The 16,150-nt window shown below is 46.0% G+C and overlaps 1 protein-coding gene across 1 annotated transcript in view; it reads right to left on the minus strand.

Moving 5' to 3' along the window:
* The window catches only part of REDIC1 (regulator of DNA class I crossover intermediates 1), a gene marked incomplete at both ends in the record, with an annotated part of 108,956 nt that overhangs the window by 56,073 nt on the left and 36,733 nt on the right, over nucleotides 1-16,150 (minus strand). The window lies entirely within an intron of this gene.

Below are 16,150 nucleotides of genomic sequence, written 5' to 3' on the forward strand. Positions count from 1 at the left end.
CTGCGAAACCTCCTGTTGCACACCAGGAAAAACCAGGTCAGGAGCAACACCAACCAGCCCCCCTTAAGAGCATGTGGCAACAGCCAGCTCAAAACCTCACACAGGGAGGGGGGGGCGAAAGACCCACAGTGACCACTAAAATTTTAGAGGGGCTGGGGGGGGAAGGAGGGGAGCCCAGGGGTCCAACCATCCCAGGGAGGGGCCCATGTCCACCTCAAAACCCTTCAGGAGTAGAGGGGGGGAAAGCTATTTACCATACCAGGAAAAGGGTGGGCACCGCTGCGGACAGACCACCACTCCATCGTAATGTAGGTTCTGTCTGCCAGGAGAAACGCTGCAACTCAGGCAGAGGCCAGGTCGTATGCATCCTTGCGAGACGTTTAACTCGCAGGCCAGCCCCTGTCCAGTGGGGCTAGGTCGCGGCCGACCTAGCGTGGAGCTGCGGTCTGCACACGCTCGCTGGCCAGTCTGGGGGGACCCTCTGGATCTAGATTATCCATTCCGTTGCCCAGTCCGGCAATTGATTGTAGATTCTCACAGGAACAAAAAAAAAACAAAAAACAAAGATAGGACAAAAATTCAATTTAAAAAGAAAAAAAAAAAAAAAAAATCGCTGGGACCAGAGATCCCAGCAAGGAACTAGGTCCTTATTCCTGACTAGGCAGAAAAAATCTGGGTGCCTAAAGCTGAGAGTGGGTGTATAACCCCTGGGACTGCCCATAAGTGTAGTCAAGCTTTTTCCTGCCTAGTGTCCTACTCCTGTAGGGGGCAGTATAACCCAATGGTTGGGAAGAATCAGGAGCTGCGTCAGTCAATGAACGAAAGAGAAATATACAATTTTGGCATGCCGTCATGCAAAATTTGGCATAGTCTGGTTGTCCCTTCAGCCAATCAGACTTGAATCTTAGCTAGGAGATGAAGATCTTACTTGGCCTTTATCCACTATCTATAAGCAGCTTTTTCATGAAACAAGCAGACTGTCACAGACTTGCCAAGCAGCATGTGAGGTTAATATCCTGAACTTGGATGATGATGATTATAAATTATAGGAAATGTAGGTGGCCCTATTCACGAGACTGGTTTTGACCAGAGATCAATTGATACACTACAAATTCCTACACATAGTGTAACCCAGCTCAACTTGCTAAAATATATAGGGACCAATTATCCATTTGCTGGTGCTGCTCTCAAGCGCATGCTAATTGTATACAGACACTCCTCGTTTAACGACTTACCTGTTTACCGACCACTCAGACTTACGACCAGCTTTTTGTGCACTGTACATCATTGTATTGTACAGTACAGGATTTTTGTTTAGATTTTTGTTTTCTGTACTTATCCAAAATAAAACAATGTTATTGAGTTGGAGTTTTGTGTTTAGACATTTTTTTTTTTCAGAATACAGTACAATACAGTAGTTAGAAATGCTTAAAATATTAAGTGTGGTTCCTCGTTTAACAACCTGGTCACTGGAACGGAACCTGGTCGTTAAGTGAGGAGAGCCTGTGTATATTTTTTGGGAATGACCAGCAATTCAACTGTACTGGAAGGATGTGTTAGCCGGTGTTCAATCTCTCACCACTTATCGTTTTACTCCCTCTACATGTTGTCTTTTGAGTTTGGTGGATACTTTAGTGCTCACTATAGCTATCCGTACCTTACTTTATTGTTTTACTAGGCCAGAAAATGGATTTTATCCTGAGAAAAGCTACAGCACCCATCATACAGCCCTGGAAGGCTCTAGTTAACCACTTAAGCCCCGGAGGATTTGGCTGCTAAAGGACCAGGGGTTTTTTTGCGATTTTTTACTGCGTGACTTTAACGGACAATTGCGCGGTCGTGCGACGCTGTACCTAAACGAATTTGACGTCCTTTTTTTCCCCACAAACAGAGCTTTCTTTTGGTGGTATTTGATCACCTGTGCGATTTTTTGATCACGCGCTATAAACAAAAAAAGAGCGTAAATTTTGCAAAAATAACAATATTTTTCACATTTTTTTATATGAAATTCCCCAAAAAAAAAAGTAAAAATCAAAATTTTTTAACATTTTTCGGCCAATTTGTTTTATGCTACCTATGTTTGGTAAAAAAAATCGCAAAAAGCGTATTTTGATTGGTTTGCGCAAAAGTTATCGCGTTTACTAACAAAGGGAAAGATTTTTGTCATTTTTGGTGTTTTTTTTTTTAAAGCATAATGGCGGCGATCTGCGATTTTTTTTTCGGTACTGCGACATTGCGGCGGACAGATCGGACCCTTGACTGACATTTTTGACACTTTTGGGGTTACCAGTGACATTACTGCAGTAATCAGTGCTATACATATGCACTGTTACTGCAAAAATGACACTGGCAGGGAAGGGGTTAACTTTATTGGACAGGGAGGGGTTAAGTGTGTCCTAGGGGCGTGCTTTCTACTGTGTAGGGACATGGCTATTGGTGTAAAAGCAAAGATCAACCGTTCTACATAGTAGAACGGTCAGATCTTCACTTTTACACAGGGAGAACTGACAGGCAGCTTGTTTACACAAGCTGCTCTGTCTTTCTCCCTTCACAGGAGCGATCGTAGTGTGGCCGGCGGACATCGAGTCCGCCGGTCACACGCACTGACTTGCCTGTGAACGAGCCGCGGCGGGCGCGCGCCTCGGCGGGCGCGCGCCCGCCCGCTATAGGCTCGCAAGTCAGTGACAGGCGAGTGACGTACCGATACGTCACTCTGCCTGGCCGGGGCTGACCGCCGCAGTATATAGTCGTGCGGCGGTCGGCAACCGGTTAATGTGTCCTTAGCCTTCTATAAAGCTACCTACTCCAAAAGAGGAGTGTCCTCCAAGTTTGAAAAACTATGGGGGGCTGGACAAACTCCACTTAAACTGTACCTGATTGAATGAATGCACTCTTTTGTATAATTACAAAAGTGATTAATATTCTGTATTGTGAACTGAGGATCATCTGCATCTCATTCTCAGTTTAACTTTGCTGCAATGGACATATATTCATTTTGGTCTTTTGCCTCTTTGATTAGGATTGGTTGGTTCTACGTCCATACCTTGAACCATTTTGGACTGACCCCTTATCAGCGAACCTTTTCTTGTTTCCTTTAAATTGGCTAGGAGTATACTGTATTAGTCACAGGTATCAACTTTGGTTAATTGTTTACTTACTTTGAAGCTGCATGTCTAAAATACCTAGTAAAAAGTGTTGTACAGAAAAACACATTATATGTCCTCCCCATTGTGTGGGGCCTGGGCAGTTTTAACAAGTTAAGAGTCCATTCAGACTAGCGCGACTTGTCAGGTGACTTGGTCGCCTGACAAGTCGCGGTCGGTCGCTCGCCATTGAGTAGTACAGGACCCGTTCTAATAGGAGCGACACAAGTCGCTCCGACTTAGAAAAAGGGTCCTGTACTACTTTGGGGCGACCTGGAGGCGACTTGCATTGACTTCAATTATATGAAGTCCGTGCAAGTCGCGCCGAAGTCGCGGTGCACGCTGTGCACCGCGACTTCACAGGTCGCCCCACAAAGTCGTGTCGCGCCAGTCTGAATGGGCTGTTTGAGTGATTTCTCCACAACTATGAAGGGGTCCATCACCTTGGAACACTAGCAAAAAAACTGACACACAGAGTAGAGGTAAAGTTACCAGGGTGCATGTCCTCAGAATCTTTTCCAGTGTCGTATCCTCTAAAAGGCATGAACTTAAACCCCAAATTCTACGAATGCTCAGCCTGTGTCCCATACTCTAAAATTAAAATAAATCTTCCCTAACAGGAGAAGGGGTCCATTATCCAAATGTGAGAAAGGAAGGGGGCACTTAGATAATACCTTGCTTTTTTGGCTGTACTTCTATGGAGAAATGCAGTTCATTCTGAATTCCTTTAACCCATTTTCAGCTGCATCATCCATACATATACTGCTCAAAAAAATTAACGAACAAAAAAAGGAACACTTTGAAAACACGAGATCTTAATGGGGAAAAAATATCTATACCGACATGGACTGGGTAACGTGTTAGGAACGAAAGGATACCACATCGTTTAATGGAAATGAAAACGATCAACCTACAGAGGGCTGAATTCAAAAGACACCCTGAAAATCCAAGTGAAAAATTGATGCAGCAGGCTAGTCCATTTTGGTGAAATTTCATTGCAGCAACTCAAAATGGTACTCAGTAATGTATGGCCCCCATGTATATGTTTTATAGTAAGGCGCCCCTCCCCTTATTCCAATGTATCAAATAATAAATATATAAACCGTCATTTTTAAAAAGTGCCTATGGTTTATAATGAAAGCGCAAACGTGCTTCCAAAGTGAAAAAAATGTAATTTTTGTAAGAACTTTGAGTCCTCCGACAGTCGCAGCCCTTCCATATGTTCTTCACTATTGGGTAATGGGGCCCTCTGCAGGAGCAGGCTAGGTAGTGAAAACTTGACAAAAAAGGGTTAAACAAAGACACACCTTTAGGGGATGTCCCTCTCGACATTACCCTCAGCCACACAGTGCTGCTATTCAGTTTCGTAGCAAGCAGTACAGGAAGACAACCAACCCCAAAAGAGAGAGGCAGGGGCTGTGACTGTCAGAGGACTCAGAGAAAAGAATTTTACGGTAAGTTCTCACAAAAATTATATTTTCTCTTACGTCCTCTGACAGTCGCAGCCCTTCCATATGTTCTTCACTATTGGGATGTCCTAAAGCAGTGCAGGTGTGAGGGGTGGGAAAAGACGCAACCAAAGAACGGCAACGTGTCAACAAGGCCAGAGAAAATTGAGCCAACAGGGCAACAGAAGCTCAACAGGAGCTAAGCCCAGAACAAAATTTACCCCACAAAAGAGAAAAATCATGTCTCTTCAACAAGCCGCAGCGCTCAAAACTTGCGGCCAAAGGAAGCATCAGAGAATGCCATGACATCAAGGTTGTAGAATTTTGTGAAAGTGTGCACAGACAACCGGGTCGCCGCTTCGCACGCCTGAGCCACAGAAGCCTGAAGGCGAAAAGCCCAAGAGGCACTCAAAGCTCTAGTAGAAAGTGCCCTCTCAGGGAAAGGAGGCACCTGACCCTTTTGTGAATAGGCCTGAACAACAGTCTGTCTGATCCATTTGGAAATGGTTGCAGCGGACGCAGCCGAAGCCTACCGAGGTCCCTTTAGGAAGGACAAACAGGGAATCAGACGTCCTGAAAGATTCCGTGGCAGACAGGTAACCCTGATTGCCCGGACAACATCCAAAGAATAGTATTCACAAAAAGTGCAGCGCTAAACTTAAAAATTAATCATAAATGCAGTGAAAGAAAAAATATCATACAAATGGCATTGTGAAAATTACATAAGATTAGATATAGAGTGTCTAAAAATCCCAAGGAAAAGTCCAAAGTGAAACAAATCCAAAAAAAGTTGGTTGTGATGACAGTCCTTCCTCCTGTGACACCCAGGGAATGTGTAAGGTGGGGACACCACAGTGCACCAACATTCCTTCATAATTCATCAATATTAGCGCATAAATACCCCTTTATTTTTTCCACATCCAAAGAATGCAACGCAAATTCCTTGGGATGCTTGGGCTTCGCACAAAGCAAAGGCAACACAAAATCCAACACCACCTCAGGGAGAAAAGACCGATTAGTTCGCAGGACCACTTTAGCCCTATGGACAACCAGATAAGGCGAACGGCAAGACAGCCGTCATTCCAGACACTCTGCGAGCAGAGGTGATAGCCACCAGAAAGGCCACTTTCTGGGATAATACCGGCAGAGCTATTACTCAGATGTTCTCAAAGGGAGCCCGTTGCAAAACGGACAAGAAAAAAATTCAGGTCCTACGAAGGCAACAGAGCCGTCAACGGGGGAGTCAGATGATGCACCCCTTGAACAAAGGTGTGAATTAAGGAATTTGTCGCCAAGGGAAGCTGGAAGAAAATGGCTAAGGCCGACAACTGACCCTTGATCGTGCCCAGCGCCAAACGCTGTTCCACAACTTCCTGCAGGAAGGCCAAAACCCTCGCCACCGAAAGGGAGCGAGGATGAAACCCTTGCGACTCACACCAGGCAATATACGGCTTCCAGGTACGATGGTAAATCTTCCTGGAGATAGCCTTCCGAGCCCTTAGCAAGGTAGGAATGACAGCATCAGAGAGACCACTGTCTCAACACCTGGCTTTCAACAGCCACACCGCTAAAGCCAGAGACCAGAAAGCAGGATGGAAGATCGGCCCTTGAGAAAGCAGATCTTCTCTCAGAGGCAGGCTCGACGACCATCTGTACATACCAAGACGACGAGGTCAGCCTGGAGCTACCAGAATTACCTGCACCCGTTCCAAAGCCAACCTGCGGAGGAACCTGGACAACAGTTGACTCGGAGGGGAGGCAGAAAACAGCGGATATCGGTGCCAGGACACCACCAATGCGTCCGTAGCGTCCGCCAGAGATTCCTCCAGCCTTGGCCACGAACCTTCCCACCTTTGTGTTGAGACGGGACGCGAACAGATCCACATCCGGAGTCCCCACCGGGCACACAGCAGGCGAAACACCTCTGGATGCAGGGACCATTCCCCCTGATCCAAGGACTGACGACTCCGATAGTCCGCCTGACAGTTCTCCACTCCAGGAATGTGAACAGCAGAGATAGCTGTAACGTGAGCCTCGGCCCAAGACAGGATCTCTGCCACTTCTGTGGCCGCCCGGGCACTCTTGGTGCCCCCTTGGTGATTGATGTAAGCCTCACCTGTGGCATTGTGCATTTGAACACGAACCGGGCAACCTGTAACCGAGTTGTCCAATGGAGCAGGCAGAGTTTGATCACCCCGAGCACCAGGACATTTATCGGTAAGGAGGATTCCTTCGTCGACCACGCGCCCTGGGCACACAGTGTCCAGCACTCCATCCCAGCCCATCAGGCTGGCATCTGTGGTGATCACCGCCCACACAGAGGCAGAAAGGACTTGCCCTGGTTCAGAGCTGGTGACAGGAGCCACCACGATAGCTCCGACCTAGTGAGGCGGCTTAAACTTTTCCTCCTGTCCAGAGACTGAGGATCCTTGTTCCACCTGGCCAGAATCTCTGCTTGCAGAGTTCTCGCGTGAAACTGAGCCAACGGGATCGCTTTAAAGGCCGAAACCATTAGCCCCCGGGACCTCACGCAGGCCGGGAGAGATCGTTGTCCCTGAGGGACCTGATCTCGCCCTGTAAAGTCCGAAGTTTGTCCTCCGGAAGAAACTTTTGCCTGCTGAGCGGAGTCCAAGACCATGCCCAGGTAACTCTGACAGGGTCAGAGCCAACTTCTGGAAATTGATGGTCCACCCGAACTCCTGGAGTGTCTGAACCGTGACTGTTAAAGCGCTCGTCCGAGTGGCACTCGAGCTCGCCCTCAAAAGGAGTTTGTCCAGATAACCAAGGACCGCGATCCCCCCTTGCACGGCAGAGCCAGCACTGGGGTCAAAACCATGGTAAAGACCCTGGGAGCCAAAGTTAGACCAAAGGGTAATGCCACAAATTGAAAGTGGGCCTCCGCCACTGCGAAGCGGAGATACCGCTGATGACCCTCGTAGATAAGGATGTGCAGATACACATCCTTTAATTCGATGGAGGCCAGAAAATCCCCCTGACTCAAAGACACTACCACCGACCGGATGGATTCCATCCGGAACTGTTGCACCCGCACAAAGTGGTTCAGAGACTTGAGGTCCAGAATCGGACACATTTTGCCCTCTTTTCTGGGCACCGTAAACAGTTTGGAATAGAACCCGTAAAACCTGTCTCGCTGTCTGCGGGGCGAGATCGAAATTCGATCTTGTACCCTGAATGAATCAGTTTGTGAACCAACTTGTCCTGGATTTGGGACAACCAGGGTTCCTGAAAGCAACGCAGACTTCCCCCCCCCCACCCCTGAAAATGGGTGAGGGTGTCCCTTCAGGCAGAGGAAGACTGGGCCGCAGCACCGGACAGTCCAGCCTTGGGCTAATCAGACCAGGGCTTCTTGTTTCCACTGGAGGCCTTGAAGGTTTTACCTTTGGCCTGCACCCCTGGGGCACGAAAAAGGCCCCCTGATGAGCCTAAAAGAAGGCACACCACTGCATGCAGGGTGATTTACCCTTTTCGGCTTGGGGCAGGAGGGTACTCATACCCCCTGTGAGACCCTAGACAAATCTCATCCAAGGGGTCCCCAAGAAGGCATTCCCCCAAGTAAGGGATATCAGACAGTCTTTTTGGAGGCATGGTCAGCCGACCAGCTCCTCAACCAAACCATGCGGTGGAGTGCGACCCCTACCGCGGCTAACCTTGCGACCAGAGGAGCCTCGTCCAGGGCCACGTCACCCAGGAACACCATGGCTTGGGCCATTTGGTCCACCAGGTCAAAAAGAGTTGGAGGGACCGACTCCGCCACCAAGCTACAATGAAGCACCTTGACCCATTCCGTAACCGCCTGTAAAACCAGCACGGAAGCGAACACAGGCTTGCGGAGGGAGCTTGCCAAATACATTTGGCGGAAAAGAGACTACACACGCCTAACCATCGAGTTTTTAAACACCGGCGAGTCCTCCACGGGCACCACCGAGGATTTATTCAACCTTTAATAATGCTAGATGACCTAAAGGAGCAATGATTTTAAGGAAAAAATTGTGACAGAGAAATATGAAAACAAAACCGTTCACCCCTGCAGCAACTGAAGATGGATGGAGGAAATTACATCATCCACTAGAGGCCGAACAGCGCCCTGAGCCACACATAAATTGATGGCAATCGAGGTCAATGGGGAAAAACACAGGGAAAATGGCCGCCGCCCTTACAGTGCGGCTGCCCACATCTAAGATGGCGCCTAGCAAAAAATGGCTGCTGCCCTTACTGTGAGTCAGCCAGGCATGCCCTCACACAAAATGGCGGCCGAAAAAAAAATGGCGCAGAATAGTCAGGAACCTAGGACCCTGGCCACCGTGGGAATCCACAGGGAAGCCCCCCAGAATGCGGTAAAAGCCCCACCCCCCCACGCAGAGTTTGCTGCTAGACCCCCCCCAGAGGGAGCAGGGAGGCAGGGACCATCCAGACCGGCCAGGAGGGACACCACAGAGACCGCATGCTCTGACATCCCCAAAAGGAGTGGGCCCACATAGCCCCCCCAGATGACTTTCCCAGGGACATGGGGGTAGCATCACTCACTGTACCATGGACTGTGGGGGCTCCGCTCCGATATGGGCCACCTCCCACCCTGAGTGGGGGTGCCGTCAGCCAAAAGGGGACGCTGCAACACAGGGCGTTCCAGGGTTGATGCATTCCCGCGAAGAAAATCCCTCCGCTGGCTCGTCCCCATCCTTCGGGGCACCGTCATGGCGAGGCCTGGCTCGGACACCATAAGGATCTTGATTATCCAGTGGGAGGCTTGTAGTTCTCCAGGAGGATGCCCCCGACTAACTAGCGATAGTGAGTGAGAAAATAAAAAGAAAACATTTTCCAAAGAAAAAAACAAAAACTGAGACAAGGAGTCATCCCAGCAGGGAACCTAGTCCTACTCCTAAGCTAGGCAGCAAGAAACTGAATAGCAGCACTATGTGGCTGAGGGTAATGTCGAGAGGGACAGCCCCTAAAGGTGTGTCTTTGTTTAACCCTTTTTATCAAGTTTTCACTATCTAGCCTGCTCCTGCAGAGGGCGCCATTACACAATAGTGAAGAACATATGGAAGGGCTGCGACTGACAGAGGACGTAGGAGAAAAATGTGCAATATACAGTGCCTTGCAAAAGTATTTGCCCCCCTTGAACTTTGCGACCTTTTGCCACATTTCAGGCTTCAAACATAAAGATATAAAACTGTAATTTTTTGTGAAGAATCAACAAGTGGGACACAATCATGAAGTGGAACGAAATTTATTGGATATTTCAAACTTTGCTAAACAAAAAAATTGAGCGTGCAAAATTATTCAGCCCCTTTACTTTCAGTGCAGCAAACTCTCTCAAGAAGTTCAGTGAGGATCTCTGAATGATCCAATGTTGATCTAAATGACTAATGATGATAAATAGAATCCACCTGTGTATAATCAAGTCTCCATATAAATGCACCTGCACTGTGATAGTCGCAGAGGTCCGTTTAAAGAGCAGAGAGCATCATAAAGAACAAAGAACACACCAGGCAGGTCCGAGATACTGTTGTGGAGAAGTTTAAAGCCGGATATGGATACAAAAAGATTTCCCAAGCTTTAAACATCCCATTAGCACTGTGCAAGCGATAATATTGAAATGGAAGGAGTATCAGACCACTGCAAATCTACGAAGACCTGGCCGTCCCTCTAAGCTGAGAGTAAAGGTGATGGACTGGCAAAGCATGTTTCCAGACCTAAACCCTATTGAGCATTTGGGTGGCATCCTCAAACGCAAGGTCTCTAACATCCACCAGCTCTGTGATGTTGTTATGTAGGAGTGGAAGAGGACTCCAGTGGCAACCTGTGAAGTTCTGGTGAATGCCATGCCCAAGAGGGTTAAGGCAGTGCTTGCAAATAACAGTGGCCACACAAAATATTGACACTTTGGGCCCAATTTGAACATTTTGATTTAGGCTCGGTTCACACTTGTGCGATGAGGGAACGCTGCGAATATGCAGCGTGATCCCGCATCGCATCTGCACATCTGGCAGTTCACACTGCCATATGCGATACGCAGGGGGTGTCAATTAAATGTTAACGACACCCCCAGTTTGATCGCATATCGCAGTGCGATCTGCAAGTACGCACAGAATCGGATCGCACAAGTGTGAACCACTGTGCGATCCGATTCTAAGGCGGCTCAAAAAATGTGCGTGTTTGCTGCAGATGAAAATGAATTCAGCCATACAAAGTATGGCTGAACTCGCATCCGCACAGGAGATCGCATTTAATGAAGGAGCAGTGCGCTCCGAATTACATGCGATCAGCGCATCCGCAATAATGTGAACCGGCACTCAGGGGTGTACTCACTTTTGTTGCCAGCGGCTTACACATTAATGGCTGTGTGAGAGAGTTCTTTGCCATGAGGTGCCATGTTGAACTTCCAGTGACCAGTAGGAGAGAGGGAGAGCGATAACACCAAATTTAACACAACTGCTCCCCATTCATACCTGAGACCTTGTAAAACTAACGAGTAACATGACACCGGGGAGGGAAAATGGCTTATTGGGCCCAAGTTCGACATTTTCACTTAGGGGTGTACTCACTTTTGTTGCCAGCGGTTTAGACATTAATGGCTGTGTGTTCAGTTATTTTGAGGGGACAGCAAATTTACACTTTTATACAAGCTGTACACTCGCATGTGTTATAGCTGCAAAGGGTAGACCAACTTAATATTGAACCCTACAGACAGACTGGGATGCCATTAAAGTTCATGTGCGTGTAAAGGAAGGCGTTCCAATACTTTTGACAATATAGTGTATATATATATATATATATATATATATATATATATATATATATATATATATACACACACACACACACACATATACACACATATACACACACACAGAACAAAATTATAAAATGCAACACTTTTGTTTTTGCCCCCATTTTTCATGAGCTGAACTCAAAGATCTGTGACTTTTTCTATGTACACAAGAGGCCTATTTCTGTCAAATATTGTTCACAAATCTGTCTAAATCTGTGTAAGTGAGCACTTCTCCTTTGCCGAGATAATCCATCCACCTCACAGGTGGATGCTGATTAGACAGCATGATTACAGGTATGCCCACAGGTGTGCCTTAGGCTGGCCACAATAAAATGCCACTCTAAAATGTGCAGTTTTATCACACAGCACAATGCCACAGATGTTGCAAGTTTTGAGGGAGCGTGCAATTGGCATGCCGACAGCAGGAATATCCACCAGAGCTGTTGCCCGTGCATTGAATGTTCATTTCTCTACCATAAGCAGTTTCCAAAGGAGTATCAGAGATTTTGGTAGTACATCAAACCGGCCTCATAACCGCAGAGCACGTGAAACCACACCAGCCCAGAACCTCCACATCCAGCATCTTCAACTCCATGATCATCGAAGAGCAGCCACCCAGACAGCTGCTGCAACAATCGGTTTGCATAACCAAAGAATTTCTGCACAAACTGTCAAAAACCTTCTCAGGGAAGCTCATCTGCATGCTCGTCACCCTGATCGGGGTCTCGACCTGACTGCAGTTCGTCATCGCAACCGACTTGAGTGCGCAAATGCTCACATTCAATGGCTTCTGGCACTTTGGAGAGATGTTCTCTTCACAGATGAATCCCGGTTTTCACTGTACAGGGAAGGCAGACAGCGTGTATAGCATAGTGGGTGAGCGGTTTGCTGATGTCAACGTTGTGGATCGAGTGGCCCATGGTGAGGTTATGGTATTGGCAGGCGTATGTTATGGACAACCAACACAGGTGCATTTTATCGATGGCATTTTGAATGCACAGAGATACCGTGACGAGATCCTGAGGCCCACTGTTGTGCCATTCATCCACGACCATCACCTCCTGTTGCAGCATGATAATGCACAGCCCCATTTTGCAAGGATCTGTACACAATTTCTAGAAGCTGAAAACATCCCAATTGTTGCATGGCCAGCATACTCACCAGACATGTCACCCATTGAGCATGTTTGAGATGCTCTGGATCAGCGTATAGGACAGCTTGTTCCAGGTCATGAAAATACCAACGAAAACGGCTGCATTCCAACACATATAATGTTGCTTCTTTATTGAACCAACGGACAGTCAATACAGGATACAAAAAGGTAGATGCGTTTCACACGTAAAGTGGTGCTTGTTCACCACCTACACATACAAAGCAAAGGTCTATTTAAGGTGTGTATCAAATCGATAGCAGATCAGTACAAAATCACCATCACATAAGAAGCCAAAAAATTCTGTGCATAAAAATCATTGATTCACATGAACTTAACAAAAAGACACAATTGCTCAAAAATGACAGGATAAAAACATACGTTGATGAAAAATGATCTAGTAAGTGTGAATATTTAACATCAAAGGCGAGATTAGAAAATACAATATGCACACCAAAATGTTACCAGAATGAGATAGCATATAAATAAGCCAAGGTAAAAAAAAAAACTCATGAAATCTGCTACAAACGGCCGATTGTCCAATAGATCAGATATAAATCACCTATCGATCGACCGGACAAAAAGACCTGCATATAAACAGTGACACTCAATGGCAATAAATCAGACTAAACAAATGGGGGAAAACACATAATCACCAGCTAAACCCAGATCAATAATCTCCAAAGGCAAATACATAATAAATTAAATTAAATATATATGTAAGGATAAATAACACAAATGACACAAAAAAAAAAAAAAAAAAAACACCTTATTCCTGACTACCCTATTGCACCTATTTTCCACCACCTCCCAAAAACCCACAAGGGGTTGGATCCATTACAAGGTAGACCTATCATTGCTGGTATTGGTTCCCTTAATGAGAGACTGGGTCAATGGCTTGACCACGTTTTACAACCTTTGGTGGTCAAGCTACCCAGCTATTTGAGACACTAACCATCTACTTAGCATTGCAAGTGCCACCCAGTGGGATCAGGGTTCTATGTGGGTGACCTGTGATGTATCCAGCCTCTATTCCTCCATCCCCCATCATTTGGACATTGAAGCTATTGATTTCGATTTGAGACACTATACTGATTTTTCCATTGAAATTTGTATGTTCCTTTTGGATGTTTTACAGTATTTGTTGAGTCACAATTCCTTTACATTCAATGGTGAATGGTTCATTCAACGCTGCTACGCAGCAATGGGTGCCAAATTTTCACCCTCTTTGGCCAACTTATATATGGGATGGTGGGAGCTTCGGTACATTTATGGTATGCAGAATCCATTTAGATCTATTTATTGTTGGGAGTGTTGTGCAACATTTCAGCTAGGGTGCCCAATTTGATTGGCAACGACATCGTCTGGTTTGTGGTATCGGTATTTTTACTTGATCACACACAGTGATGTCTGCTGTTTAATCAATTGTTGCTACAATATGTTAGATTGGTCTTGCAGTCATTTTGATAGCTTTAGTTTTATTTATAGTTGGTGTGCTGTGTATAACATGTTGGCCAGGGTGCCCAGTTTGATCCGTAATGATATCGTCTGGTATGTGGGATCTGTATTTTTTACTAGATCACACCCAGCAAGGTCTGCTGTTCAATTGTTGCTATATTATGCAACATCGGTCTGACAATTACATTTATAGGCTATGTACAGCGATGTTGCTGTTGAGATGATCCCTTAGCTTTGTGGATACTTTGTGTCTGTCAAAGGGGCTTGTCAGATATGTGTGTGGTTTTTTTTTTTTTCTTGTGTGTCAGTTTAGCCTTACATATATATTTAAATTTATTATGGATTTGCTTTTGGAGATTATTGATCTGGGTTTAGCTGGTGATTATGTGTCTTCCCCCATTTGTTTAGTCTGATTTATTGCCAGAGTGTCACAGTTTATATACAGGTCTTTTTGTCCAGTCGATCGATAGGCGATTTATATCTCATCTATTTGACAATCAGCCCGTTTGTAGCAGATTTCATGAGTTTTTTACTTTGGATTATTTATATTATATCTCATTCTTGTAACATTTTGGTGTACATATTATTGTATTTTCTAATCACACCTTTGATGTTAACCACTTGCCTACTGGGCACTTTTACCCCCTTCCTGCCCAGGCCCATTTTCAGCTTTCAGCGCTCTCACGCTTTGAATGACAATTGCGCGGTCATGCTACACTGTACCTATATGAAATTTTTATCATTTTTTTCACAAAATAGAGCTTTCTTTTGGTGGTATTTAATCACCTCTGGCTTTTTTATTTCTTACAAAAAAAAAAGAAAAAAGACAGAAAATTCTGAAAAAAAAAAAAAAAAGTTTTTCTTATTTTCTGTGAGTAAATTTTGAAAATAAATTTTTCTCCTTCACTGATGTGCGCTGATGAGGCGGCACTGATGGGCACTGATAGGCTGCACTAATGGGCACTGATGAGGTGGCACTTATGGGCACTGATGAGGTACTAATATGCCGCACTGATGAGCACTGATAGGCGGCACTGATTAGCACTGATAGGCGGCACTGATGGGCACTGAGAGGTGGCACTGCGAGGTGGCACTGCCGGGCACTGACAGGCGGCACTGATGGACACTGACAAGTGGCACTGATGGGCGGCACTAATGAGCACTGATGGGCAGCACCATCAGTGCCCACACTCAGTGCCCATAGTGCTGCTAGTCAGTGGCCATCAGTGCCTAGATGAGCAGGCACTGACTGGCAGCACTATTGGCACTGAATGTGGGCACTGATGGGGGGCACTGATGGCGGGCACTGTGGGCACTTATGGCATTTTTCCCCCTCTTGTGTAATCAGGGCACTGGTGATCGGTGCCCTGATTACATTCCTCTGTGTCCCCTTCAGCCGATCGGCTCTCCTCTTCCTCACACTGCAGTCTCTGTGTGAGGAAGGAGAGCTTGCGATGAGAGATGATCTCATAAGTTTACATACGAGATCATCTCTCATTGCACGGTCCGATCACGTGGTGAATAGCTGCTGTGATTGGCCATTCACCACGATCTGTGATTGGCTGTGTCCATAATTGTTTTCAATTATTTTTATGCACAGAATTTTTTATTATATTGTGGCTTCTTTGCTCATGTGATGGTAATTGATGGTGATGGTGAGTGTAGCCATTTTCGTTGGTATTTTCAAGTTTGGCGGTGGTGAGCTGAGGTGGGCACCCACAGCTATTTGGGGTCTTCCTAGTCGGCATGAGCGGTGTATGCACCTGTTGTTAATTTGTGTTCCAGGTCCTGCCAATATCCAGCAACTTCGCACAGCCATTGAAGAGGAGTGGACCAACATTCCACAGGCACAATCAACAACCTGATCAACTCTATGCTAAAGAGATGTGTTGCACTGCGTGAGGTAAATGGTGGTCACACCAGATACTGACTTGTTTTTGGACACCCCCCCCCCCCCCCAATACAGTAAGATTGCACAATGTAGAATGGCCTTTTTTTATTATTATTATTTAATAATTTTTTTTATTGAAAAGAAAAAACTGAATTTTTGTAAAATCTTACCTGTAAAATTCCTTTCTCTAAAATTCCTTTCTCTGAGTCCTCCGACAGTCGCCGCCTCCTCTAAGTCCTCACTGTTGGGTATTGTCTTCCTATCTGT

The sequence above is a fragment of the Pelophylax lessonae genome (assembly GCF_965119305.1).
Source record: "Pelophylax lessonae genome assembly, chromosome: 4".
Taxonomy (NCBI): Eukaryota; Metazoa; Chordata; class Amphibia; order Anura; family Ranidae; genus Pelophylax; species Pelophylax lessonae.